The 25,893-nt window shown below is 40.7% G+C and overlaps 1 protein-coding gene across 3 annotated transcripts in view; it reads left to right on the top strand.

Annotated features, from left to right (window-relative positions):
* DNAJC1 (DnaJ heat shock protein family (Hsp40) member C1) overlaps positions 1-25,893 on the top strand; it is a 197,398-nt gene that overhangs the window by 77,153 nt on the left and 94,352 nt on the right. The gene's annotated exons all lie outside the window — the stretch shown is intronic.

Raw genomic sequence — 25,893 nt, 5'->3', positions numbered from 1 at the left:
AAAAAAAAGATATGAAGAGTTTTTGTAAATTGATGAGTAGATGGAGATCGTTTTGTGTTTAAAGAGGTAAGAGAACATTGGGAAGGAGTAAAACATGTGACTATGCAGGGAAGCTGAAGAAACTTGAGAAAGAAAGTAGAATGATCAGCATAAGATATGGAATATCAGTTATAACAGGAGATTTAGACTACATCAAAGCAATCACTGAATCTATTCAGGCAGATAATTTTAAACAAATGGTAAATAAAAGCTATCATGGTATATTGGTTCTAGTTTGACAAAGTATACTTCCTGCTAATGAAGAAATGTTAATTTTAGCAAATAAACTTTATTTCCAATTATTCAGTTTAAAATTACAACTGTTTTTGTCCTAAAAATATTTTTCTGTCACATTTTCTCATAAAAATACAAGCATGATAAATATACTTTCCCTCTCTTTTATTATATCTTATTACATCTACTTTGAGGATAGAATTTAGTTAAAACATTAAAAGTATAGCTGCCAGCAGGCATTTGGCACAGTGGTTAAGATGCTACTTGTTGGCCAGCACTGTGGCTCAATAGGCTAATCCTCCACCTGAGGCGCCAGCACACCGGGTTCTAGTCCCGGTCTGGACGCCGGATTCTCTCCTGGTTGCTCCTCTTCCTGTCTAGCTCTCTGCTGTGTCTTGGGAGTGCAGTGGAGGATGGCCCAAGTGCTTGGGCCCTGCACCCGCATGGGAAACCAGGATAAGCGCCTGGCTCCTGGCTTCGGATCAGCACGGTGCGCTGGCCGCAGAGTGCCGGCTGCAGTGTGCGGCTGCAGCGGCCATTGTGGGGTGAACCAACGGCAAAGGAAGACCTTTCTCTCTGTCTCTCTCTCTCACTGTCCACCCTGCCTGTCAAAAAAAAAAAAAAAAAAAAAAAAGATGCTGCTTGTGGCCCCCACATCCCATCTCTGAGTGCCTGGGTTAGAATGCCTGTGGATTCAAGTCCTGGCTGCTCTGCTCTGATCTAGCTTCCTACTAATGCACACCTGAGAGACAGCTCAGGTACTTGGATCCTTGCTATCAACAGTAATTCCTGCCTTTGCCCTGGCCCAGCTGTGGGTGTTGTGAGTATTTGGAGAGTTAGCCAATGGATGGTATATCTCTGTGTCTCTATTTCTCTCTCTCTGTCCCTCCTCTCCCTCCCTCTTTCAAATAAAATAAAACACATTTTTTTAAAAAAAGTATAGCGCTTGTGATAGTCACACATCTTACCAGTCTGTTTCTGTAGTTGTGGTAGTTTAGAAGAGAGTACATGCTTTCTTGAAATCTGACTAAACCAGTCCTCCATGTTGGTTGTATTCAGCTGTAACCCCGTAAATTTTCCAATTTCCGAAATGCTCTTCTGGGGTATTCTTTGATTGAGCATAAGTTTTTGTTGTTTGTTTGTTTTTTTTTTTTTAATGATTTATTTATTTACTTGAAAGAGATACACAGAGAGAGAAGGAGAAGCAGAGAGAGTGAGTGAGTCTTCCATCCACTGGTTCACTCCCCGATTGGCCACAACAGAGCTGTGCTGATCTGAAGCCAGGAGCTTCTTTCAGGTCTCGCATGTGGGTGCAGGGGCCCAAGGACTTGGGCCATCTTCTACTGCTTTCCTAGGCCATAGCAGAGAGCTGGATCAGAAGTGGAGCAGCCAGGACTTGAACTGGCACCTGCATGGGAGGCTGGCACTGCAGGTGGCAACTTTACCTACTATGCCACAGCGCCAGCCCCTGAGCATAAGTTTTATAACCATGAAAGAAGTAAACAATTAGTAAAATAAAATTAATGCTATGTGGTTATTTTCAATTTAACTCATAACTTAGTTTATTTTCATCACTGTTTGGAAGCCTCATGTGTTTCAGCCCATAATAATTTAGATTGTAAGAAAATGAATTTCTTACATAAAATCTGGAAGTATCAACTATCCTAGTCATGGTCCCCTGCATTTTCTAGGATCAAGCAGGTCTTGTGTAGTCAGAATTTATTCACTGAGTAGTTTGATTTTCTTGGGAATTCATCATTCGAGTATCTCTTTACCTGTTAAGTTACATTCCTCTGTAAAATAACTTGTAAAATATAAAACTTAGGTGTGCATTGCCTAAAGTTGCAAAAATTTTGTCATTATTAAATTCCAGTCACATCTTTTCTCACTACCAAGCTGATCTAAAGTGAACACTGTAAAATAAAAATTACTGTGTGAGGTATCCAGCATGTGCAGTCTCTCTGCCATCAGGATCTGTAGGTTGCATAGGAGCAGTGGCTGAGAAGATATTCTCTGTATTGCTCTAGCTTTTACATTAAAAAGAAGAGGGAGAAAGTTGTTTGAGAGTAAAGAGAATACTGCAGGTACTTTATAGAACCCTGTATAAATGGAATCATCTTCCCTCCCAACAAGCTTCTCCCACGGAGACAACATCTACAGACAAGCCTGGAGGTCACCCTCCCTGACAATCAAGGCCCTTCCTTTCTAGCCCCTTTGCTTCTGCTTGCTGGGACTCTGTCAGAAACCAAACAAACAAAACATTCACAGCTAATTAGCAGGAATGAAAGGCTTGGAGGCGTTTGTGGCAAGCTGAATTGCCTGCCCTTCTACTCAGAGTTAAAATACAAATTTTTCAAGGGACAAGGCATCTTACTTATAGTATTCTAAAAACTTAAAAACTTTTCAGACAAATTTTGTGTAGGGAATGTGTAAACAAATGAAAAGGGAAAGAAAAGCTCCTCTGAATTTTTATAAGGCTAAAACTATGCTACAGAAAGACAAAGCAGTACAAGGATACTGGGAAAACCTCAACATAAGACCAAAATTCATTACCTCTGCCTTCTGGAAAGAGGGCATAGTTGCAAGAACTTGAAAGTCCCATGATAGTTTTCTAGTTTTATTGCTAGATATAGAAAAGCATAAAAACCACAATGATAGCTACATAGGATGTTAGAGATACTCCCATTGATTCCACATTAAAGCAATTTTTCCAGTGACACAACTAGTTATGGTAGAAATTAAAGCAGATGAAAGAAAATGAATATATAAGATAAAGAAGAATAAATTTTCCCAATAGCTGAATAATTAAAGCTTTCTAGTGAGTATAATAAGCTGGTCGTAAGCTCCTGTCTGAGTATCCAGGCTGATTGTAATTACTACAAAAGTTGAAGATAGATTCTTGCACTGAATTGGGACTCAGAAGATGGCTTCTGGGGTCTCTTCTACTTCTTAGCCCAAATGGAAAGCAGCTTTTAGGCTTTGTGTCTCCTTAAATATCTATGCCTCAGGCTGAGGAAAGCATAACTGCTGGTTTTCTGTTTTTGTTTTAGTATCTCTTGTGAATTAAGTTTTATATAGTGCTGTACCTGAATTTTGACTCTTATTCAAAATATATAATTTAAAATTTTTTCTATACTCTATTGTAATTTTATTACACATTATATGTAATCTGAGATTGTATTATTAATCTATGGGAGTACAAAATGTAATACACAGCATTTGACTCCATAGATTTTTGGAAATGCAGTTAAGGTATTTTCCTATGATGAAGAGTATTTGTAAGCTTCAAACAAAAGAGGAAACGTGGTAGTGGTATCAAACAATCAAAAAGGAATGGAGTATCATCCATCTCTCTTCTAGCTCCCTCTCCTCAGAGCTCTTCCACATTCCTTATTCCCATTAGGATAGGCAGTATTTCCCTGCTCTTACACTCTAGGTCAATGCCTCTTTCCTAAGCTTTCCTTGGATTGCTTAGTATTTTGAAGCTTATGTGGAGAAGCAAAAGTAAACCAAAATGTGACTGTGTTAACTAACGTGTTCAACTTGATCGCTTAAATGAATTATTCTAACTATGTTAAAAGAAAGGGAAGGTACAACAGAGACACCGGTTTGAACAGCACTAAGCCACCTTCACAAAAACTAAGGTGAGAGACCACTGTGCCTGGTTTTAGTATAAAAGTTAGAAAAGAGGCATCAAAGAAGGCAGGAAAGAGCTACCATATCACATAGCGCCCCTCCTCCTCCCCCAGCTCCAGCAGCTTCTCTGTGCCTCCTCCTTGGGAGAAGTAGAGGAAATTGAACAGATCTTAGGCCTGAAACCCAGGAGTAGGCTCACTGCTGTGAAACTCAAGACCACATGACCCCTGTACCCAGCTCAACACTTGGAGCCTGAGCCTTTGGATGCTGCTTACCCAAACAAACAAGAGACTGCCTTCATTACCCTTCCCTGACAGCAGAGTAAGACTCCAGCCATTGAGGAGTAGGGTAGGAAAGTTAGTGCAGGACTTTGCCTTGAGTCTCAGTGGCAGACCCACCGCAGTGAGACCCAGCATCAGATAAAGCCCAGAGACTTCTATCCTTTTCCCAGTGGTCTAAGAGCCTCTAGCATTTCCTTCTGAACAACACACCAACTATGGAGCAAACCTGGGACAGGGGCTCTTTCTAGTGCTGAAAAAGTAACACCACATCACTGTCAAACTGTGTGTAGACTACAACTAGAGTACCATCTAGTTCTATAATAGTGGAGGTGTTAATAGGTGCAGAACACAAAGCCAGATAACAAAGACTGGAAAAAATTCTTCATCTTTCTTTTTTTTTTTTTTTTTTTTTGACAGGCAGAGTGGATAGTGAGAGAGAGAGACAGAGAGAAAGGTCTTCCTTTGCCATTGGTTCACCCTCCAATGGCTGCCACGGCTGGCGCATCGCGCTGATCCGATGGCAGGAGCCAGGAGCCAGGTGCTTTTCCTGGTCTCCCATGGGGTGCAGGACCCAAGCACTTGGGCCATCCTCCACTGCACTCCCTGGCCACAGCAGAGGGCTGGCCTGGAAGAGGGGCAACCGGGACAGAATCCGGCGCCCCGACCGGGACTAGAACCTGGTGTGCTGGCGCCGCTAGGTGGAGGATTAGCCTAGTGAGCCGCAGCGCCAGCCAGAATTCTTCATCTTTCAACATTCAGGTGATGTCATTGCTAACAGGCATCAGATATTTCAAGGGTAGGCTGACATCCTGGCACAGAGGGTTAATCCTCTGCCTGAAACCAGCATCCCGTATTGGAGCACCAGTTCAAGCCCCAGCTGCTCCACTTCTGATCGAGCTCCCTGCTAATGTGCCTAGGAAGGCAGTGGAAGATAGCCCAAAGTACTTGGGCCCCTGACACCCATGCGGGAGACCCAGGTGGAGTCCAGGATCCTGGCTTCAGCATAGATCATCTAGGCTGTTGTGGCCATGTGGGGGTAAGCTCAGATGGAGTAAATCTTAAAAAAAACAAAAAACAAAAAAACTGTAAGGGAACCATGTCCTCACCAAATAAAGAAAATATGGTGTCAGAAACTGAATAGGCAGCAACTGATAATATGCAGATTCTCAGATGCAGAATTTAAAATAGCTGTTTTAAGGAAATTCAGTGAGTTTCAAGAAAAACACAGAGAAACAATTCATAGTTCTTAGAGAAACTTAACTGAGGTATGAAAATGACTCTTAAAAATTCAGGGACAAGCACTTAGCCTGATGGCTAATATAGCAGTTAAGACACCTAAGTACCCTATCAGAGTGCCTGGGCACAATCACAATGCCTGCCTCTGGCTCCTGATTCCAGCTTCCTGCTAATGCACACCCTGGGAGGGAGCAGTGATGACTTAAGTAATTAGATACTTGCCACCCACATGGGAGACCTGGGTAGAGTTTCTAGCTCCTGGTTCCGTCCCAATCCAATCCCAGTGGTTGTGGGCATACGGGTAGTTAACCAGCTGTTGGTAATGTTCTCTCTCTGTGTTCCTTCTCAACCCCTCAAATATGAAATAATTTTTAAAAAATCCTTGAGTTATAAATTACATTAAGCAAAATTTTTAAAATGTGACACATGGCATTAATGGTAGAGACCAAATGAAAGAATAGTGAGTCAAAGGCAAGCTATTTGAAAATACACAGGAGAATAAAGAATGAAGAGAAATGACAGAAGTTCACGGGAACTTCAGGAGAGCATGAAAAGAGTACACATCCAAGTTACTAGGGTTCAAGAGGAGCTTGCAGACCAAAGCGGTAGAAAGTGTATTCAAAGAAAGAATAACAGAAAATATCTCCAAATCTCAAGAGGAGTCTAGATGCAGGAAAGTCTGAGGTCACCTGTCAGATTCAGCCAAGTCTACCCTAAGACGTATTTTCAAATTCTCCAAGGTTAAAGGTAAAGAGAGGATTCTCAAAACTGCAAATGAGGGGCCAGTGCTGTGGCAAAGTAGGTAAAGCTGCCACCTGCAGTGCTGGTATCTCCTATGGGCACCGGTTGAGACCCGGCTGCTTCACTTCCTCCACTTCCGATCCAGCTCTCTGCTATGCCCTGGGAAAGCAGTAGAAGTTGGCACAGGTGCTTGGGTCCCAGCACCCACATGGGAGAACTAGAAGAAGTTCCTGGCTTCTGGCTTCAGATCAGCCCAGCTCCGGTCATTGCAGCTGTTTGGGGAGTGAACCAGTGGATGGAATAACTCTCTGCTCTGCCTCTCTGTAGCTCTGCCTTTCAAATAAATAAATAAACCTTTAAAAAACTACAAGAGAAAAGAAACAAGTCAAATGTAAGGTGTCCCAGTTTGTCTGACTCCAGACTTCTCAGCAGAAACCTCACAGGCCAAGAGAGAGTAGGGTGAGTTTTCAAAGTACTGAAGTAGAGGTCAGGGGACAGCCAACTAAGAATACTGCACTCTGTAAAATGATGTCCCTCAGATAAGAAGAAATAAAGACGGTCCCAGAAAATTGAAACCTGAGAGAATTTATCATCAACAAACTTGTCCTACACGAGGTGTTCAAGGGAGTTCTAAACAGGACAACACACTAGTAAATTTTTGGAAGATAGAAAACTCGTGAATTAACCCATGCATCTATAGCCAACTGATCTTCAACAAAGATGCTAAGAACACACATTGGAAAAAGGACAGTCTTCAGTAAATGGTGCTAGGAAAATTGAATATCTACTTGTATAAGAATGATGGTAGGCCCCTATTTTTCATCACGTACAAAAATCAGAAATCAACTCAAAGACCAGCATTGTGGCATAGCGGGTAAAGCTACCTCCTGCGATCCTGGCATCCCATGTGAGTGCCAATTTGAGTCCTGGCTTCTCCACTTGCAATCTAGCTCCCTGCCAATGGCCTAGAAAAAGTAGATGGCCCGAGTGTTGGGGTCCCTGCCACCCACAAGGGAGACCCAGATGAAGCTCTCACTTCAGTGTAGCCCTGGCCGTTGCAGCCATCTAGGTGGTGAACCAGTAGATGGAAGATTCTTCTGTCTCTCTCTCTCTCTTTCAAATAAATTTTTTTAAATCTTTTAAAAAATCAATTAAAAATTAGTCGAGCATGTAAATGTCAGACCTGAAACTTTTAGAAAAGAACATCGGGGAAAATGGTTCAGGACATTGGAATGGACAAGGATTTTATGGATAAGACCCAAAAGCATAAGAAAAATAAGTTTTTACTTATGAAAGTAAAAAAAAAAACACTCTGCATGTTAATGGAAGCTAAGAGATTGAAGAGGCCACCTACAGAATGGGAAAAAATATTTGTGAAATATACATTTGTGAACTAAGCAAAGAATTAGTACCTGAATTTATAAGAAACACAATATCACAGGAACAAATAATCCAGTTGTAGAATGGAAAATGAATGTATATATATATATGATATGCAGATGTCCAACAAATACATTGAAATGCTCAACATCATTAATCATCAGAGAAATGCAAATCAAATCTACAATCAGGTATCAACTCACACCAGTTAAAATTATCAGAAAGAGAAAAGATAATGAGCTGGTAAGGTAAGGAAGTGGAGAAGAGGAACCGTTGTACACTCTTGGTGGGAATGTAAATTAGTACAGCCATTGAGGAAAACAACAGAGGTTCCTTAAAAAAATTAAAAACAGAACTAGGGGCAGGTGCTGTGTATGATGGTTAAGACATTGCTTTTGACACTCACGTACCAGATCAGAGTGCTAGTTCTAGTTCTAGCTATTCTGCCCAATTCAACTTCGGGATAATACCCTGGTAATTGGATTTCTTCCACCCATGTGGGAAACACAGATGGAGTTCTGGGATCCTAGCTTTGGCTTGGCCTCACTCTGGCTATTATAGGGATATGGGGAGGGAGCAGAGATGGAAGATTTTCCTATCCCTCTCTATGCCTTTGAAATAAATTGAATAAATAATTTTTAAGTGGAACTACCATATAATCCAGCAGTCCCATTACTGGGTATATATCCAAAGGAAATAAACGTTCACATACCAGTGTTACAGCTCTAGTCTCTCTCACACACACACACGGATGTGTATACAATCAATGCTATTTTGCCATACAAAAGAATGAAGTAGTGAGCCGCTACTGTGGTGCAGTAGGTTAAGCTATTACTTGTGACACTGGCATCTCAGAGTGCCAGCTCGAGTCCCAGCAACTCCACTTCTTATCCAGCTTCTTGTTAACGTGCCTGCAAAGGCAGTAGAAGATAGTTCAAGTCAACTGCCACCCATGTGGAAGACCGGGATGGAATTCCCGGTTCCTAGAATTGGCCTACCCAGACTTGGTTGTTGTGGCCACTTAGGGAGTGAACTAGTAGATGGAAGATTTCCCTTTTCCTCTCTGCCTCCTTCTCCCTCTTTTTTTCCTTTTCCCTTTCAGATAAAGAAACAAATCTTTGAAAAAAGGATGAAATCCTGTCATTTGTGGCAACATAAAGGTCATTAAGTAAAATTAGGCAAAGACAAGTACTTCATGATCTCATTTATTTGGAAATATATATATAAAAAAATTCTAGTAGAATGGTGGTTACCAGTGGCTGAAGAGAGGGAAAAGAGAAAAGTTGATTAATGGGAATTAAGTTACATTTAAACGAAAGAATTTCTGGTGTTCTATTGATATATAGATAATAGTAATGTACAATATTTTTTTAAAACTAAAATAAAGGATTTAAATATTCTTACCAAAAAGGATGATAAATGAGGAGGAGGTTATGATTACCCTGAGTTGAACATTGCATAGTGTATATACATATCAAGATATCAGGTGGTATCCCATAAACATGCAATTTTTATGTAACAGTTAAAATCAATTAATGTTCATAAATATCTATAGAGAAAAATATGGCATGAGTGGTAATAGCTGTAAGAAAAAAAATGTTAAAGGAAAGATTTATGTATGGATATTCTCCATCTCACAGTTCACTAACCTCAGAAATATTACCTCTGAGGGCTTAGCTAAATTGTCATCATTAGTATGAAAAATTCCCATTACATGTGCTCCATATTAACTTTACAGCATTTACTGTTTGTACGTAAGTTGAGAAAATCCAAAAGCAGCACTTACTATTTGTACTGTAAGTCGAGAAAATCCAAATCCCAAAAATGCTTCAGTATCTCAACTTTGTGAGCATCAATAGGATGTCACAAGTCTGATGGTTTGATGTACACAAACTTTGTTTCATCCACAAAATTGTTAAAGATATTGTATAAAATTACCTTCAGGCTATGTGTGTTAGGTGTATATGAAACACAAATTAATTTCATGTTGAGACTTAGTCCCATTTGTAATATAGTTTATTATATATGCAAATATTTTTAAAAATCTGGGAAAGCAACATTCAGAACATTTCGAATTCCAAGCATTTCAGATAATACTCAACTTAAAATCACAGTAGACTGATAGAAAAACTATAATAAGGCACAGGTCATCCTCTAATTCCAGGGACTTTACAATTTTGTCCTAGCTTATGCCACATGAGTTTCACTTTTTGATAAGAAAGGGTACATTCTTTTTTTTTTAGAAAACTTTTATTTGATAAATATAAATTTCAAAAGTACAACTTTTGTATTATAGTGGTTTTTCCCCTCATAACCACCTTCCCACCCACAAACCATCCCATCTCCTACTCCCTCTCCCATCTCATTCTTCATTAAGATTCATTTTTTAAATATCTTTATATACAGAAGATCAACTTAGTATATACTAAGTAAAGATTTCAACACTTTGCACCCACACAGACACACAAAGTATAAAGAACTGTTTGAAGACTATTTTTACCATTAATTCTCATAGTACAACACATTAAGGACAGAGATCTTACATGGGGAGTAAGTGCACAGTGACTCCTGCTTTTAATTTAACAATTGACACTCTTATTTATGACGTCAGTGATCACCCGAGGCTCTTGTCATGAGCTGCCAAGGCTATGGAAGCCTCTTGAGTTCACAAACTCTGACTTTATTTAGACAAGGCCATAACCAAAGTGGAAATTCTCTCCTCCCTTCAGAGAAAAGTACCTTCTTTCCACTGGAATCGCAACTCACAGAGATCTTTCATTTAGGTTATTTTATTCCCCTCAGTGTCTTGGCTTTCCATGCCTGAGAAACTCTCGTAGGCTTTTCAGCCAGAGCTGAATGCCTTAAGGGCTGATTCTGAGACCAGAGTGCTGTTTAGGGCATTTGCCATTCTATGAGTCTGCTGTGTATCCTGCTTCCCATGTTGGATTGTTCTCGTTCTCTCCTTTTTAATTCTATCTATTGTTATTACCAGACACTTGGCCTTTTTTTTTTTTTGGACAGGCAGAGTAGACAGACAGAGGAAGGTCTTCCTTTTTCTGTTGGTTCATCCCACAATGGCCACTGCGGCCGGCACGCTGCAACCAGTGCACCGCGCTGATCCGAAGCCAGGAGCCAGGTGCTTCTCCTGGTCTCCCATGCGGGTGCAGGGCCCAAGCACTTGGGCCATCCTCCACTGCACTCCTGGGCCACAGCAGAGAGCTGAACTGAAAGAGGAGCAGCCGGGACTAGAACCCAGTGTGCTGGCACCACAGGCGGAGGATTAGCCTATTGAGCTGCAGCGCCGGCCCAGACACTTGGTCTTATCTATGTGATCCCTTTGAGACTTAATTCTATCTTTATGAACAATTATGAACTTAAACTGATCACTTTAGTAAGATGACATCGGTACCTGCCAACTTAATGGGATTTGGAGTCCATGGAACGTTTCTAGCTTTACCCTTATGAGTAAGTCTGAGTGAGCGTGTGCCAAACTGTATATCTCCTCCCTCTCTTATTCCCATACTTATTTTTTTTTTTTAACAGGCAGAGTGGACAGTGAGAGAGAAACAGAGAGAAAGGTCTTCCTTTGCCATTGGTTCACCCTCCAATGGCCGCGCTGATCTGATGGCAGGAGCCAGGTGCTTCTCCTGGTCTCCCATGGGGTGCAGGGCCCAAGTACCTTGGCCATTCTCCACTGCACTCCCTGGCCACAGCAGAGAGCTGGCCTAGAAGAGGGGCAACCAGGACTAGAACCCGATATGCTGGCACTGCAAGGCGGAGGATTAGCCTAGTGAGCCATGGCGCCGGCTCCCATACTTATTTTTAACAGGGATCAATTTTCAGTTGGATTAAAACTTCTAAGAATAATTGTGTGTTAAAGAGTTTAACCAATGGTATTAAGTAGAAAGAGAACTAAAAAGAATAACATAGTAAGCTGTTCCTTGACAGTCAAGACAAGGGCTGATCAAGTCATTGTTTCTCATAGTGTCTGTTTCACTTCTACAGGTTTCCTTTTAGGTGCTCAGTTAGTTGTCACAGATCAGGGAGAACATATGATATTTGTCCCTTTGGGACTGGCTTATTTCACTCAGCATGATGTTTTCTAGTTCCTCCATTTTGTTGCAAATGACCAGATTTTTTTTAACCGCTATATAGTGTTCTATAGAGTACACATCCCATAATTTGTTTATCCAGTCCTCTGGTGATGGGCATTTAGGTTGATTCCATGTCTTAGCTATTGTGAATTGAGCTGCAATAAACATGGAGGTATAATAGCTCTTTGATTTGCCAATTTAATTTCCCTTGGATAAATTCTGAGGAGTGGGATGGTTGGGTCATATGGTAGGGCTATATTCAGGTTTCTGAGTAATCTCCTAACTGTCTTCCTTAGTGGCTTTACCAGTTTGCATTCCCAACAACAGTGGAATGGTGTGCCTTTTCCCCTATATCCTTGCCAGCATCTGTTGTTGTTTAATTTCTGTATGTAAGCCATTCTAACTGGGGTGAGGTGAAACCTCATTGTGGTTTTGATTTGCATTTCCCTGATGGCTAGTGATCCTGAAAATTTTTTCATGTGTCTGTTGGCCATTTGGATTTCCTCTTCTGAAAAATGTCTATTTAGGTCCTTGGCCCATCTTTTAAGTGGGTTGTTTTGTTGTTGCCGAGTTTCTTTATCCCTTTATATATTCTGGTTATTAATCCTCTATCAGTTGCATAATTTGCAAATAATTCTCCCATTCTGTTGGTTGCCTCTTAACTTTCCTAACTGTTTCTCTTGCAGAACAGAAACTTCTCAATTTGATGTGATTACATGTGTTAATTTTGGCTTTACTACCCATGCCTCTGGAGTCTTTTCCAAGAAGTCTTTGCCTGTGCCTATATCTTGTAGGGTTTCTCCAATGTTCTCTAATAATTTGATGGTGTCGGGTCATAGATTTAGATCTTTAATCCGTGTTGAGTGGATTTTTGTGTAAGGTGTAAGGGAGGGGTCTTGCTTCATGCTTCTGCATGTGGAAATCCAGTTTTCCCAGCACCATTTGTTGAATAGACTGTCCTTGCTCCAGGGATTGGTTTTAGCTTCTTGATCAAATATAAGTTGGTTGTAGATGTTTAGATTGATTTCTGGTGTTTCTAGTCTGTTCCATTGGTCTGTCCATCTGAGAAAGGGTACATTCTGCTCGAGGTAGCCATGCAGGGTCTCAGAACAGTTATGTCTTCACCATCTTCTAGCTGTGCCCATCTGTAGTATAGGCCTCCTTGGTCACTGTGGCAAAAACAGAGAGCTAGAGGTTTGCTGAAGATTTTGTGTTGGTTGATTTGGAAATGACACATGTTAATTCCATATTCTGCACATCCAGAACTAGTTGTATCACTCCATCTAAAGAGGTCAAGAAAATGTGGGAAAACAGGTAGAAGATTTGGTGCCTACCACTTTATCTTCAACAAATATTTATCTACTGCCTGCCGTGTTCCTTATATTCTTCTAGACCCTGCAAGTAATAAGAAAGAAAAAGAAAAATTCTGTCTTTGGTAGAAATATATGTTTTATGTTTTGATTAACATTTAAAGTTATTTTTATATATTTATAAGGCCACCTGTTTGGTCTTATATAATCCCTACACATTCTAAGAAAGTACAGTGCATATAAAAGTGGTTCAATAAATAACTATAACTAAATATAGTCATTTATGGCTTTTCGTTGAGGAGTCCATGCAGTTACATTCAAAGAATACTCCTCATGAATTCTTCAAGTTAGCTGTAATTTTAAGTGTAAATAATTCCTCTGGTTGATGTTCATACAGGCAGTCTTTGTTGTCTTCAAGGAATGTTGTTATGTATTAAGAAAATTGCTTCTAGAGTAAAAACTTCTGCTCATGGTTCCATTCATGACTATAAACTGGAGAATAGGAACACTTTCTGTTTGGAATAATGTAACATAACATTGCTTGGAATAATGTAACATAATATTTGGGGCTAAATCTGGGCAATCCAGAGCTCTATCAATTAAAGTAAGCACTCTTCCATTTACTAAATATTTATTAAGCTTTTATGATATAGTGTGGCAGGCGCAGGATGGATAAGAAGTTTCTGTCGAGCAAATTGCAACCTCCAGTTGCAGGTTATTTTATGTTTATTTTCTCTACTAAACAGTTTCAGCTCCTTCTCAATCATGAAATACCTCTAGAACATAGCCACCTGGTCTCTTTTGGAATGCTACCTTCAAGGTCTATTTCATGTTCAAGTCATTTTAATTATTGGAAAGTTCTTCCTTACATTTATCCAAAATTGAAGCCTACATCTCTGGGACCACATATATGAGGGTACTCCTTAATGTCTGTAGAAGATGGAATTAAAAGATAAATTTATTTTGACTACTAAACAATCTTCAAAGCCATGCATAGGTTTATTTTTCATAATTACTTTCTGTGAACTACCCTTATAGTAATTTATACCACCGTTCTTTCCTGTCTCAACCTTTAAGATAATCCATGGTAGTTACTCTGTTATTCCTAATATTCTCAACTCCAGTCCAAGTCGCCTCATTATTTTTATTACTTTCATTTTTTGTGAGTGTGTCTTAATGTGTGGTACCTCACATTGTATACAAGAATGGTTGGAACAGTTATTTAGTATGGTAGTATTATTTGAGATTGTAGGTTTATTGAGAAGTAATGGTTCCTGAAGTGGGTATAATGTAATTATAGCTAAAAGTACAAGTACGAAATGAAGAAACGTAAAAACATGAGGGACATCTTCTTCTTTTTTTTTTTTTTTTTTAAGATTTATTTATTTGAAAGTCAGTTACATGGAGAGAGAGAGAGACAGAAAGAGAGAGGGGAGAGAGAAATCTTCCATCCACTGGTTCACTCCCCAAATGGCTGCAATGACCAGAGTTGGGCCAGGCTGAAACCAGGAGCTTCTTCCAGGTCTCCCACATGTGTGGAGGGGTCCAGGCAGTTGGGCCATCTTCGGCTGCTTTCCCATGCTCATTACAGGGAGCTGGATTGGAAATAGAGCATCTAGAACATGAACTGATGCCCATATGGGAATATTGGCACTGTAGACAGCAGCTTAACCTGCTACACCATAGTGATGGTCACTTGAGGAACATTTAAGTAAATGCTTAGAAATGAAACAAAAGGAAGATAGGATTCTTTTCCTAAAACAGACAGGGGTGAGAATAAGGAATGTGTTAAATCCTTTAGCTAAATGGAGTAGGTTAAGGTGATTGGGTATATTGCAGTCCTAGAGTAAGTGTGGTTTTGGATCAAAGGGGTATTTGAAAGACAAACTTTTAGTGGGATTATGTGCTGTATCAGAAAGAAGAAATACTAGCAGGGAAGTGTTCAAATTTGGGGGTTCATGTTTTTGGTATATCAATTAAAGTGCTGCTTGAGATGCTTGCATTCCATATTATAGTACCTGAGTTTGAGTCCCAGCTCCTCTGTCAATTCTAGCTTCCTGTTAGTACCTACCTGGCAGGCAGCAGGTGAGGACTCAAGTACGTGGGTCCTTGCCATCCACATGAATTGAGTTCCTAGCTCCTGGCTTCCACCTGACCCAGTCTCAACTATTGGAGGCAAGTGAATCAGCAAATGGGATCTCTCTGTCTCTCTCATTTATTTTTGAAAGATGTTCAAATTCAGCAGAATAACTAGGAATAGTTACTGTTACCCAGCAAAAAGTTCTTTACATTGAGGCAAGGGAAACATAGGTGAAGAGAAGTTATATATGCAGGAAGTTACAGAATATGGTAAGGAGTGTTTTAGTAATGCATGAAGCATAACAGCTCATGCTTACTTTGTGGTAAGCAATAGGATTCTTGTCAAAATGATGAATAATAATGACAGTCGTGAATATGTATAAGGCCTAGCTATGTACACGATGACATTCTAAGTGTAACACATTTAATCTTCACAACAGCCCTATGTGGTACTTTTATTATACTCCTTTTAACAATGAGAAAACTGCTCCATAGAGAATTGGAATAATTTGGTGAATGTCATGTTTAATAAAATGGCAGAGCTAAGATCTTTTTGTTTTAAGATTTATGTTTATTTTGAAAGAGTTACACAGAGGAAGAGAGAGAGAATGAATGAATGAATGATAATCTTCGGTCCACTGGTTCACTCCCCAGATGGTTGCAAGGGCCAGGGCTGGACCTGGCCAAAGCCAAGAACCAGGACCTTCATCCAGGTCTCCCATGTGGGTGGCAGGGTCCCAAGCAGTTAGGCCGCCTTCTGCTTTTCCCAGGCCATCAACAGGGGGCTGGATCCAAAGTAGATCAGCTGGGACTCAGGACCCCACACCCATATGGGATGCTGATTTCCCTAGCAGTGGATTAACTTTCAATAACACAAATCCAGCGCCTAAAGCTAAGATCAGAATCCAGGTATTCTGGCTTCAACACCCTGTCGTCGTCGTCTTTTTTTTTTTTTTTTTTTTTTTTAAAGAGCTTTTATTTAATGAATACAAATTTCATAGGTACAGCTTTAGGAATATAGCGGTTCTCTCCCCATACCCACCCTCTCATCCCCACTCCCGTCCCACATCCTACTCCCTCTCCCATCCCATTCTTTATTAAGATTCATTTTTTATTAATTTTATATACAGAAGACCAATTTCATAGTAAGTAAAGATTTCCACAATTTGCGGGCACACACACACACACAGAGTATAAAGTACTGTTTGAAAACAAGTTTTACAGTTAATTCTCGAGTACAACTCATTAAGGACAAAGGTCCTACATGGGGAGCAAGTGCACAGTGACTCCTGTTGTTGATTTAACAATTGACACTCTTATTTATGATGTCAGTAATCACCCGAGGCACTTGACATGAACCACCAAGGCTATGGAAGCCTTTTGAGTCCACAAACTCCGTCAGTATTTAGGCAGGGCCATAAGCAAAGTGGAAGTTCTCTCCTCCCTTCAGAGAAAAGTACCTCCTTCTTTGTTGCCCCCTTCTTTCCACTGGGGTCACACTCACAGAGATCCTTCATGTAGATAATTTTTTGCCACAGTGTCTTCACTTTCCATGCCTAAAATGCTCTTATGGGCTTTTCAGCCAGATATGAATGCCTTAAGGTCTGATTCTGAGATCAAAGTGCGGTTTAGGGCATTTGTCATTCCATGAGTCTGCAGTGTGGACTTCTTCACATGTTAGAATTAAAAAGGAAACAATATTTCATCTATTGTTATTACCAGACACTTGGTCTTATTTATGTGATCCCTTTAATACTTAAACCTATCTATATGATCAATTACACACTTTATATGATCACTTTAACAAGTAAAATGGCATTAGTACTACCCAGCTTAATGGGGTTTGGAGTACCAGGGCAAGTTTTTAGTTTTACCCTTAGGGTTAAGTTTGTGGGAATGTGTGCTGAGCTGTACAGCTCCTCTCTCTCATTCCCACTCTTATTTTTTACTGGGATCTATTTTCAGTTGGTTTTATTCACCTATGAATTATGCTGTGTTAAGAGTTCGACCAATTGTATTAAGTAGAAAATGAAAATAATAAAAAAGATAGTAAACTGTTCCTCGACAGTCAAAACAAGAGCTGTTCAAGTCATTGCTTCTCATTGTGTCAATTTTACTTCTATAGGTTTCCTTTTAGGTGTTCTGTTGTCACAGATCAGGGAGAACATCTGATATTTGTCCCTTTGAGATTGGCTTATTTCACTAAGTATGATGTTTTCTAGATTCATCTATTTTGTTGCAAATGACTGGATTTCGTATTCTTTTTTTTATTGTTGTGCAGTATTCCATAGAGTGCATATCCCATAACTTGTTTATCCAGTCTTCCATTGATGGGCATTTAGGTTGATTCCATGTCTTAGCTATTGTGAATTGAGCTGCAGTAACCATGGGGGTGCAGATAATTCTTTTATTTGCTGATTTCATTTCCCTTGGGTAAATTCTGAGGAGTGGAATGGCTGAGTCGTATGGTGGGACTATATTCAGATTTCCGAGGGATCTCCAAACTGTCTTCCATAATGGTTTTACTGATTTGTATTCGCACCAACAGTGAATTAGGGTACCTTTTCCCCTAAAGCCTTGCCATCATTTGCTGTCTGTTGGTTTCTCTATGAAAGCCATTCTAACTGGGGTGAGAGAAAACCTTATTGTGGTTTTGATTTTCATTTCCCTGATGACTAGTGATCCCAAACAGTTTTTCATGTGTCTGTTAGCCATTTGGATTTCATCTTTTGAAAAATGTCTATTTAGGTCCTTGCCCCATCTCTTAAGTGGGTTGTTTGTTTTGTTGTGGTGGAGTTTCTTGATCCCTTTATATATTCTGGTTGTTATTCTTTATCAGTTGCATAAATTGCAAATATTTTCTCCCATTCTGTTAGTTGCCTCTTCACGTTCCTGGTTTTTTTTTTGTTGTTGGTTGTTTTTTGACAGGCAGAGTTAGACAGTGAGAGAGACAGAGAGAAAGGTCTTCCTTCCATTGGTTCACCCCCCAAATGGCCCCAATGGCATGCACCGATCCAAAGCCTGTAGCCAGGTGCTTCCTCCTGGTCTCCCATGCAGGTGCAGGGCCCAAGCACTTGGGCCATCCTTCACTGCCTTCCCGAGCCACAGCAGAGAGCTGGACTATAAGAGGAGCAACCAGGACAGAATCCAGCACCCCAACCGGTACTAGAACCTGGGGTGCCGGCGCTGCAGGCAGAGGATTAGCCAAATGAGCCACGGCGCCAGCCTCCTGTTTCTTTTGCTGTACAGAAACGTCTCAATTTGATGTGATTACATGTGTTAATTTTGGCTTTACTACCCATGCTTCTGGAGTCTTTTCCAAGAAGTCTTTGCCTGTGCCTATATCTTGTAGGGTTTCCCCATGTTCTCTAATAATTTGATGGTGTCAGGTCATAGATTTAGATCTTTGATCTGTGTTGAGTGGATTTTTGTGTAAGGTGTAAAGGAGGGGTCTTGCTTCATGCTTCTGCATGTGGAAATCCAGTTTTCCCAGCACCATTTGTTGAATAGACTGTCCTTGCTCCAGGGATTGGTTTTAGCTTCTTGATCAAATATAAGTTGGTTGTAGATGTTTAGATTGATTTCTGGTGTTTCTTTCTTCCATTTGTCTATCCATCTGCTTTTGTACAAGTACCAGGCTGTTTTAATTACAACTGCCTTGTAGTATGTCTTGAAATCTGGTATTGTGATGCCTCCGGCTTTGTTTTTGTTGTCTAAGATTGCTTTAGCTGTTCAAAGTCTCCTGCGTGTATTTTGATTGGTATCGCATTGAATCTGTAAACTGCTTTCAGAAGAATGGACTTTTAATGATACTGATTCTTCCAATCCATGAATATGGAAGATTTTTCCATTTTTTTGTATCTTCTTCTATTTCTTTCTTTTTAATATTTTATAATTCTCATCGTAGAGATCTTTGACATCCTTGGTAGAATTTATTCCAAGGTATTTGATTTTTTTTTGTAGCTATGTGAATGGGATTGATCATAGAAGTTCTTTCTCAGCTGTGGCTATATTTTTTGTACAAAGGCTGTCGATTTTTGTGTATGGACTTTATATCCTGCTACTTTTCCAAACTCTTCTATGAGTTCCAATATTCTCTTGGTGGAGTCTTTTGGATCCCCTATATATAGAGTAATGTCGTCTGCAAAATAGGGATAGTTTGACTTCCTCCTTCCCAATTTGTATCCCTTTAATCCCTTTTTCTTGCCTAATGGCTCTGGCTAAAACTTTCAGGACTATATTGAATAGTAATGCTGAGAGTGGGCATCCCTTTCTGGTTCCGAATCGGTGGGAATGCTTACAGCTTTTCCCCATTCAATATGTTGCTGGCCATGGATTTGACATAAATTGCTTTGACTGTATTGAGGAATGTTCCTTCTATACCCAGTTTGCTTAAGAGTTTTCATCATGAAAGTGTGTTGCATTTTATCCAATGCTTTCTCTGCATCTATTTAGATAATCATATATTTTTTTTTGTTCTGCAGTTCGTTGATATATCACATTGATTGTTCATGAATGCTGAACCATTTCTGCATACCAGGGATAAATCCCACTTGGTTTGGGTGGATTATCTTTCTGATGTGTTATTGGATTCGATTGTCTAGAATTTTGTTGAGGGTTTTTGCATCTGTATTCATCAGGGAAATTGGCCTATAATTCTCTTTCTCTGTTGCATCTTTTTCAGGTTTAGGAATTAAGGTGATGCTGGCTTCATAGAATTTGGAAAGTTTCCCTCTCTTTCAGTGGTTTTTAATAGCTTGAGAAGAATTGGAGTTAGTTCTTTAAATGTCTGGTAGAATTCAGCAGTGAAGCCATCTGGTCCTGGGCTTTTCTTTGTTGAGAGCACCTTAATTACTGATTCCGTCTTAGTTATGGGTCTGTTTAGGTTTTCTGTGTCTTCATGGCTCAATTTAGGTAGGTTGTATGTGTCTGGGAATCTATCCATTTCTTCTAGGTTTCCCCATTTGTTGGCATACAGTTCTTTGTAGTAATTTCTGATAATGCTTTTTTTCCTGTGGTATCTGTTGTTACATTTCCTTTTTCATCTCTAATTTTATTAATTTTGGTCTTTTTTTTTTTTTTTTTTTGACAGGCAGAGTGGACAGTGAGAGAGAGAGAGACAGAGAGAAAGGTCTTCCTTTGCCGTTGGTTCACCCTCCAATGGCTGCCACGGCTGGCGCACCGCGCTGATCCGATGGCAGGAGCCAGGAGCCAGGTGCTTTTCCTGGTCTCCCATGGGGTTCAGGGCCCAAGCACCTGGGCCATCCTCCACTGCACTCCCTGGCCACAGCAGAGAGCTGGCCTGGAAGAGGGGCAACCGGGACAGAATCCGGCGCCCTGACCGGGACTAGAACCTGGTGTGCCGGCGCCGCTAGGCGGAGGATTAGCCTAGTGAGCCACGGTGCCGGCCTGTTTATCTTTTTAAAAAACCATCTCTTCATTTTGCTGATCTTTTGTATTTTTTGATTCAATTCTGTTTATTTCTTCTCTAATTTTAATTATTTCTTTTCTACTACTTTGGCATTTGGTTTGCTGTTCTTTTTTTAGATCTTAGAGATGCATTGATAGCTCATTTATTTGGTGCCTTTCCAATTTCTTGATGTAGGCCCCTATTGCTATAAACTTTCCTCTTAACACATGTATTGCTGTATCCCATATGTTTTGATGTATTGTGTTGTTGTCTTCATTTGTTTCCAGAAATTTTTCGATTTCTTTTTTGAGTTCTTCTATGATCCACTGTTCATTCAGGAGCATGTTGTTCAGTCTCCATGTGAATGCATATGCTCTAGAGATTCCCGAGTTGCTTGTTTCCAGCTTCATTGCAATTTCTGTTTGTCATAGAATGTCTTTATTTCACCTTCATTCATAAATGAGAACTTTGCAGGGTATAATATTCTGGGATGACAGTTTATTTCTCTTAAGACTTGGACTATATCTCATCATTCTATCTTGGGCTGTGGGGTTCTGGTGAGAAGTCCACTGTGAGTCTTACTGGAGATCCTCTGAAAGTAATCTGGTGTTTCTCTTCTGCACATTTTAGAAACTTCTCTTTGTGTTCTACTGTGTTGAGTTTGATTACAGTGTATTGTGGTGAGGATCTTTTCTGGTCATGTCTATTAGGAGTTCTATGTGGATCCTGTACTTAGATGTCCCTTTTTTTCTCCAAACTAGGGAAGTTTTGTGTTGTTATGTCACTAGAAAGCCCTTCTAATCCTTTCTCTCTTTTCATGCCTTCAGCAACTCCTGGAACCCATAGTTTGGGTCTTTTTATAGTATCCTGTAGATTCCAACAGTGTTTTTCAGTTTTCCAATTTTTTCTTCTTGTGTTGGGTCTGACTGTGTAATTTCCTGTGCTTTGTCTTCTTAGTCCAGTATTCTTTCTTCACCGATTCTGTTTTTAAGGCTCTCCACTGCATTTTTTGTTTGTTATATTGAATTGTTAATTTCATTTTTTTTGACAGGCAGAGTGGACAGTGAAAGAGAGACAGAGAAAGGTCTTCCTTTTGCCGTTGGTTCACCCTCCAATGGCCGGTGCGCTGCGGCTGGCGCACCGCGCTGATCCAAAGCCAGGAGCCAGGTACTTATCCTGGTCTCCCATGGGGTTCAGGGCCCAAGTACTTGGGCCATCCTCCACTGCACTCCCTGGCCACAGCAGAGAGCTGGCCTGGAAGAGGGGCAACCGGGACAGGATCTGGCACCCTGACTGGGACTAGAACCCGATGTGCCGGCGCCACAAGGCGGAGGATTAGCCTAGTGAGCTGCGGCGCCGGCCTGGATTTCTTAAGATCTCAATTTCATGGGAGAAATTTTCTTTGATGTCCTGTACAGATTTCAATGGTTTGTGCATTTGCTTCTGATTACTTCTATGCAATCTTATGATTAATTTTTTGAATTCCAATTCTTGGATTTCTTCCATCTCATCATCTTCACAATCTAGTATTGAAGTGTCATGTTCTTCTGGGGACATCATGTTGTCTTCCTTATTCTTTTTTTTTTTTTTAAGATTTATTTATTTATTTGAAAGAGTTACACAGAGAGAGGAAAGGCAGAGGGAGAGTGAGAGAGAGGTTTTCTGTCTGCTGGTTCACTCCCCAATTGGCCGCAACAGCCGGAGCTGCACTGATCCGAAACCAGGAGCCAGGAGGTTCTTCCGGGTCTCCCATGCAGGTGCAGGGGCCCAAGGACTTGGGCCATCTTTCACTGCTTTCCCAGGCCATAGCAGAGAGCTGGATCGGAAGTGGAGCAGCCGAGACTTTAACTGGCACCCATATAGGATGCCGGCGCTTCAGGCCAGGGCGTTAACCAGCTGTGTCACAGCGCCAGCCCCTCTTATTTCTTGAATTGGTGCATTTGTTGTTTGGCATTTGTGGAGAGACTCGTTGGCTGCTGCTTCTTTTTTGTTGTTGTTGTGGCAGCTTTTATCTTTGTACTGTAACTCTGTAGATAAGTGGAATGTCTCCTTTTGGTGAATATCTAGAGGCTTGTAGTAGGCGTGGCTAGAGATCTCTGTTCAGTTCTCTGGGGTTAAGGGCATGCCTAAGGTGACACATCCAGGTGTGGCATGGTAAATCTTCTTTTTATTAATCAGAAGGGAAATTTATTCTTCTCAGCTGAGCTCCTCTCCTCAAAGCAGACCAGTGCCTGAGCACTAGCCCCAGTGGGTATGATACTCATCTGCTCTGTCCCAAGGACCACACAAAGGATCTGTGCAGTCCTCAGTGTAAGTTCAGTTTCTCCAGCAATGTCTCTTACCATGTAATGAGGAAACTTCAAGCATGTGGAGTCTCCCACTGAGATTGCTCAAAGTCCCAGTGAGTTCTCCCACACACCCTCACTTTTCTTCACAGTCCCAGTACAGAAGCCTTACCCAGGCACAAGCTTCTAGCTCCGTTAGTTCTCCCCTCCAGTGTCAGGAGTCTCCGCTCAGCTGGTTGCTGAGCACGGACACAAGCTGGTGCAGCTGTTACATGTGTCAAAAATGGGGCCTGCTGTATTGGCTTGTCACAGGACGCTGTTGCAAAGTGATAGTGGAGAGAGAAACGTGTCCATCCTGTCCTTTTTTTTTTTTTGGTTTTTGGTTTCTTTTTTTTTTTCTCTAACTTGGCTGGTACACTATCGCCCATGGTGTTCCAAGCTGGTTTACCTCCAGGCTCTTCCTGCAGCTTTTTCACCAGTGGCTTGGGCTGCAGCAGTCTGGTCTCATCTCACTTTCCAACGCTGGTACATAGGCTGTCAGCTACTAGAGTCCCAAGTCGTGGGCACCCACACCCTCCACGTGGGTCCACCATATCCCTCTAATTTCGATAGCATTTCTTTTGCCATTTTCTCCCTAAATATTCTTTGAGACGACACTCTCTCCCTCCACTTTTTTAAAACTATCTTCTCCTGGGTTAGAGCAGTAAGCTCCCTCCCTACTCTACTATCTTGGAGCCACCTCAACACCTGTCTTTTTTATAGGTAGGTTACATTTCACTGTACTGTACAATGATTAAATCAGTGTGCCTTCTTTCACTTCTCAGAAATAATCTGTATCCTTCATGGTTTATATGGTACCACAGTTCCTGCTCCCCTCATGGAGCCAATGCCTTCCTGGCCTTTTCTTCCATACTGTTAGTGTTTGGCAGAGCAGTTCAGACACTGTTTGGGATACCTACATCCCTTGTCAGGGTACCTGGGTTCAAGTTCCAGCTTCCTGCTGATTTAACCTGGGAGACAACATAGGATGGCTCAAATATTTGGGTCCTTGCCACCCACATGAGAGACTTGGATTGAATTCTGTGCTCCTGACTGGCCTGCCCTAGCCCTGGCATTTGTGAACATTTGGGGAGTAAACCAGTAGGTGGGAGCTCAATCTCTCTCTCTCTCCCCTTCTTTCCCCCTCTCTCCCCCTGTCTCCCTCTCTCCCCTTCTCCCTTCCTCTCCCTCTCTTTCAAACAAGTAAGTAAATCCTACTCTGTAGATAAAAAGCTAATTTCATTCATTCATGCCAAGATATAAATGACTTATATGGCTCAATATAAAATAACATTCCTAGGCTTGAGTGTTTTTTTTTTCTAAGGCAGAGAGGGGAATGTTAAGAGACCATAAATAACCTTAGCATCAAACCCTGTTGAAGTTTAAAGTACATATGGGCATGGGAGATTGAGTAAGTCAGGAGCATGGCCATCTATGCTCTTCAGATTATACCGTTGTTTAGTTGGCCTAGGCTTGCAGAAATAAGGTCAGAACATAAAAGATGAAATAAAAAAATAAAAGGTACATCTTTGTTTTTTTGATCCAGTAATTTTAGGACTACCTCATTTCCAGTTTTTTATCAGAGAAGAGTTCGGATATAACCTCAAGAGGGATAAATCTCAGGAGAAAGCTTTAACTTGGACACAGCCAGTCATCGATTGGAAAAAAAAAATAATAATTGCATTCTACAGTTTCAGTGTTCATGTATTTATATCTAGTCTGAGTAATGTCAAAGATTTCAGTTTTATTCCCTTGTTTCCTGTAGAAACAAAACTCTCTCAGACAGGTCTATGACTTACTTGCTCTAGGAACATTACATCCTGAGAATGTTAACCTAGAGTTATCCTTGATACCCCTCTTCTTATTCCAAACAAGTCGGTCATCAAGCCCTTTCATTCTTTGGAAGGTTCATCATATATTTCACTCTAATTCAGTTATTTCAACACTTACTGAGTGCCTGCTTTATGCCAGGTACTTGCATTGGGCTTATAAGCATCCTTACCTGAAATATCTCATCTTTTTGGAGTGAATGTAGCATAATGCATGCAAGTGTGAAAGTATTTAAGTACAGAAGTAGTATTTGGGAGAGAATGTCTCTGCTAAAGAAAGTCAGAAAGACGTGCTCAGGGAATGATGGTTGAACAGGGTTTTCAAGGAAGAGTAAGAGTTTTTCAGAATAATGGCAAAAGCAAACGTTGTAACTTGAGGGCAAGTAAATGCAAAGACATGAAAGCACAGAGTGGCCTTTAGACTTGGAAGCACAGTGTGGCCTGGCACCTACAAGTAGGTCATTGTGAAATAGTCAAAGTTTGAATCAAGGAGTGTGAGAAAGATCTGGTTTGCTTTTTTCCTCATTGTCAGAATCATCATATGCCTAAAGAGACAACTGGTTTATTTTCATGTCTGTGATTATTTAAGGCCTAGTTTTCTTTTTGTCTTTAGTTATTATTTATTTTTGGTACCCTGCTGAAGTCTTACCTGTGTACCACTCACTGAGATTTCAGCTGCTATGTCTTTTTTTTTTTTTTTTTTAAAGATTCCTTTCTTTGTTTCAAAGGCAGAGCAACAGTGAGAAAGAAGGAGATCATCCATCCTCTGGTTCACTCCCCAAACGGCCACACAATCAGGGCTGGGCCAGGCTAAGGCTAAGAGTCAGGGATTCCATCTGGATCTCGCATGTGGGAGGCTGGGGCCCACATGCTTAAGCCAATTTCCTACGCCTTCCCAGGCATGTTAGTAGGGAGCTGGATTAAAAGCAGAACAGCCATAACTTGAACCTACGCTCCTATATGGTATGCTAGCATTGCAATCAGTGGCTTAACCCACTGTGTCACAATGCTAGCCACAGCCACTGTGTCCTGACATCTACTGTTTATGTATACTGTGTGTCCTCAATCGTCTGCCCTCCATGGTAATTGTTTTATACTAGTTTCTGTGGGTGGTGAAAGCAGAAGTGACAACTTTCATATCTGCCTGCATGGTCTTATAAGTTTTGTAATCAGATTTGCGTGTTATAATTTTGAAAATTTTTGGAGTTAGGGAATAATATGAAAATAGTGTTAGTCTATGTTAATCACAATCATGTAAATTACTGGGTCAAATAATTTGGTTCAGCAGTGAATTTTCCTT

The sequence above is a fragment of the Oryctolagus cuniculus genome, chromosome 13 (genome assembly GCF_051225735.1).
Source record: "Oryctolagus cuniculus isolate XC-2025 breed Fujian yellow rabbit chromosome 13, ASM5122573v1, whole genome shotgun sequence".
Taxonomy (NCBI): Eukaryota; Metazoa; Chordata; class Mammalia; order Lagomorpha; family Leporidae; genus Oryctolagus; species Oryctolagus cuniculus.
Note: the sequence above shows the minus strand (reverse complement) of the source record. Positions and strands in the feature narration are given on the sequence as shown.